Source organism: Nicotiana sylvestris, chromosome 6 (genome assembly GCF_000393655.2).
Source record: "Nicotiana sylvestris chromosome 6, ASM39365v2, whole genome shotgun sequence".
Lineage (NCBI taxonomy): Eukaryota > Viridiplantae > Streptophyta > Magnoliopsida > Solanales > Solanaceae > Nicotiana > Nicotiana sylvestris.
Genome location: NC_091062.1, coordinates 109,163,290 through 109,167,778, shown reverse-complemented (window position 1 = coordinate 109,167,778; position 4,489 = coordinate 109,163,290).

Here is a 4,489-nt window from a genome sequence, read left to right as displayed (position 1 = left end):
TGAAGCTGAAATTTCTGCACATTTTGGGCTGACCAAAACTGTAAAGGAATTTTGGCTTCCTGCTTGCTTTGACAATAAAACTTTCTGCACTTTTGTGGCTACTCTGGGAAGTTAATAACTATAACTCTGTTCTATTCTGCATTGTTTAAAGTTTCTAGCAAACTGGTTTGTTGAGCTACAGTTTGGGACTGATTGATTTGGTTCTTGTATAGTTGCTTCAGTTGCATGACTTAGCTGAATGGTTTAAGAGTGCTCGGACACTACACAATTGGTTTGATCATATGATTTCCAAATTTTCCCAAATGTTCTTAGGTTCTTCTCCTTCTGAATCTGAGTATCTCAGTGGAGTGATGAGATATCTGGCAATGAACATTTAGCTTTCGAGTTAAGATCTTCCTTTCATGTGGTGCTCCACTTGTCGTGTAAATGCCCTCATCCCGAATTCTCAATCTGTGATCTTCTTTTAGCAATTCTAATCCTTAGATAATGAGTTTGACTTGTCGAGGTTTAGTAGCTCCTTCCAGCACTAGGAATCTGTGAGAAAGAATGAAATTCATTTGTGCACTGGTAGCTATAAAATCTACACTGTTAGCTATAACACTAGTATCTTATTTCAGCACTTCATGTATATACTTTATCCTTTTTATAATTTCAGGTCATACAGTCTGATGTTCGATAATTTAGCAGTTGGAAGATTTCAAAATGATGAAAAGTTTCGGAAATCATTTGAAGACCATCATTCTAGATTATTACAATGATGACATTGCTGTTTAGTCCAAACAATATATTTTTATGTTTTAAGTTATTGTGATATTAATATTTTTGATTACTACTTTCTTTTGTTTGTTAAGATTTTATGAGATATATTATGTTTTTTTGATTAATATTAATATATTTTATTATTTGGGTCATATTCTATACAAATGTAGTAACTATATATTATTAATTGTGGTCAAATTATTGGTATTATCGCTTATGATTTTTAAAGCTATTGATTATTAGCGGCAATTTAGTTAAACATATTAGCTATTAAAATGGACTCTAAAGGGCAAACTAAGATGTTTAACAATGGATAGTATTGCCTTTTTAATTGCAACAGAATAATTGCGTTAAAGATGCGAACTTTTAGCGACAATCATTTTGAATTTAGCGGCTATAAAAATGGATGGTAAAAAAGTATAATTAGCCGTTTTGATTGGATTTAGTAGCTATTATAATTGCCACAAACAATTTTCATTAGAGATGCAAATTTTTAGCGGCAATTATTTTGAAGTTAGCGGCTATAAGAATGGATGGTAAAGAAGTATAATTAGCCGTTTGGATTGGATCTAGTAGCTACTATAATTGCCGCAAACAATTGCCGTTAGAGATGCGAACCTTTAGCGGCAATTAGTTTGAATTTAGCGGCTATAAAAATAGATGCTAAAGATGTATAGTTGGCCGTTTTGGATTGGATTTAGTAGACATTATAATTGCCGCAAACAGTTGCCATTAAAGATAATAATTTTTAGCAGAAATAAACCATACCCTTTACCAGCTTTTGCGAGAAAAGCCGCTAAAGGCTTTGCCGAACCCAACATCAGTGGAAAAACCCTAATGGCTGGTAAAAGATTTAGCGGCTATTGTTATTGCCGCTAAAGCCGTTTTGTATTGCCTCTAAAGGTCTTTTTTGTAGTAGTGACATGTATGTTATCTATGCTTTCTTACGATGTATATGTGCTGATTGACCCGGGATCTACATTATCATATGTTACACCCTTTGTGGCTAATAAGTTTGGCGTTGAACCTGAATTGATAAGTAAACCACTTGCGATATCTACTCCGATAGGAGATTCTGTGATTGCTAGAAGGGTATATAGAGGTTGCAAAGTGATGATTTGTAGTCGTCAAACCTCAGCAAATTTATTTGAGTTAGAAATGGTTGATTTTGATGTGATAATGGGAATGGACTGGTTAGCCTCGTGCTATGCAAATATTGACTATCGTGCGAAGATGGTTAGGTTTCAGTTTCCTGGTGAACCCGTCATTGAATGGAAGGGGAACATTGTTACGCCGAAAGGTAAGTTTTTTTCCTATCTTAAAGCAAGGAAGATTATCTTAAAAGTTACATTTATCATCTCATTCGTATTAGGGATGCAGAGGCGAAACTGCCTACTATACAAGCAATCCCTGTGGTCAATGAATTTCCAGATGTTTTCCCAGATGAACTGCCAAGCCTTCCTCTTGAAAGGGAGATTGAGTTTAGCATTGATGTGTTGCCTGACACTCAACCCATATCTATTCCTCTATACAGGATGGCCCCGGCAGAGTTGCGAGAGTTGAAGGCATAGTTGAAGGACTTGCTGTATAAGGGCTTCATTAGGCCTAGCACTTCACCTTGGGGTGCGCCAATTTTGTTCGTGCGGAAGAAAGACGGGTCGTTAAGGATGGGTATCAATTATCGACAGTTGAATAAGTTTACTATAAAGAACAAGTATCCAGTTCCAAGAATTGACAATCTTTTTGACCAACTCTAGGGTGCCAAGTATTTCTCCAAGATTGACTTACGTTTAGGGTATCATCAAGTGAGGGTGAAGGAGAAGGATATTCCAAACACAGCCTTCCAGACAAGATATGGGCACTTTGAGGTCTTGGTGATGTCGTTCGGGCTAACAAATGCCCCAACAGCTTTTATGGATCTTATGAATAGTGTATTCAGGCCCTATCTTGATGTGTTCGTAATTGTATTCATTGATGACATTCTGGTGTATTCTCACTCCGAGGTGGAACATGCGGGCCACTTGTGGATAGTATTACAGATGCTTCAGGATCGTAAGTTATATGTTAAGCTCTCTAAATATGAATTATGACTGAACTCAGTAGCATTCCTTGGCCATGTGATATTTGACGAGGGTATTAGTGTTGACACTCAGAAGATTGATGCAGTGAAGAATTGGACAAGACCTACAACACCATCAGAAGTCCGTAGCTTCCTGGGGCTACCAGGATATTATAGGCGATTTGTAGAAGGTTTTTCCTCTATATCAGCGCCTTTGACTAAGTTAACACAGAAAGCTACCAAGTTCCAGTGGTCTGACGCTCGTGAACGTAGTTTTCAGGAGCTAAAGAATCGATTGACGTCTGCGCCAGTGCATACTTTCCTTGAAGGACCAGAAGGTTATGTAGTATATTGTGATACCTCAGGTATAGGTTTGGGGTGAGTATTGATGCAGCGTGGGAAGGTGATTGCTTATGCATCAAGACAATTGAAGAAGCATGAAAAGAATTATCCAACCCATATTGGGAATTGCAGCAGTAATACATGCTTTGAAGATGTGGTGACACTACTTATACAATGTCCATGTTGACATCTACATAGATCACAAGAGTTTACAATACATCTTCAAGTAGAAGGAGTTGAATTTGAGACAGTGTAGGTGGCTTGAATTACTGAAAGACTACGACATCAAGATATTGTACTATCTCGGTAAAGCCAATGTTATGGCAGACGCTCTTAGCCGTAAGTCAATGGGAAGCTTAGTACACGTTGAGGCAGGTAAAAAAGGGTTGACTAAAGAGCTTCACAATCTAGCCAATATGAGAATCAGATTGTTAGACCCTAATGATGGAGGTGTTACTTTATAGAATACAGCAGAATCATCTTTGGTACCCGAGGTAAAAGCACGACAATATGAAGATCCTACCTTAGAAAGATTGAGAGAAGGCATTCAGCAGGGTAAGATTATAGCTTTCGAGATCAGAGAAGATGGGGCATTGAGATACCAGGGCCGATTATGTGTACCGAATGTGGTAGGGTTGCAAAAGAAGATTATGATTGAGATTCATCAATCCCGATATTCCATCCATCCTGGCTCAACAAAGATGTATCATGACATTAAGGAGCAGTATTGGTGGGATAACATGAAGAAGTCTATTGCAGAATTTGTAGCCCAATGTCCTAATTGTCAACAAGTAAAGATCGAGCATCAAAATCCCGGTGGATTGATTCAGAACATAGAGATTCCGACCTGGAAATGGGATGTGATTAATATGGACTTCATTATTGGATTACCTCATTCTTATCATAAGTTTACCTCCATCTGGGTGATAATTGGACTTACAAAATCTGCCCATTTTCTGCCAGTTAAGACAACTTACACGGCTGAAGATTATGCGAAGTTGTATATCAAGGAGTTTGTTAGGCTTCATGGTGTGCCGGTATCTATTATATCACATCGATGAGCTCAATTTATGGCTAACTTTTGGAGGTCTTTTTAGAAGGGTTTAGGCACACAAGTGAATCTCAGCACTGCATTCCATCCGCAGACTAACGAACAGGCTGAACGTACCATTCAGACACTTGAAGATATGCTACGAGCATGTGTTTTAGATTTCAAGGGGAATTGGGATAACCATCTACCACTTATAGAATTTGTAGCTACCATTCCAGTATTAAAATGGCTCTGTATGAAGCACTGTATGGGAGAGGATGTACATCACCAGTTGGATG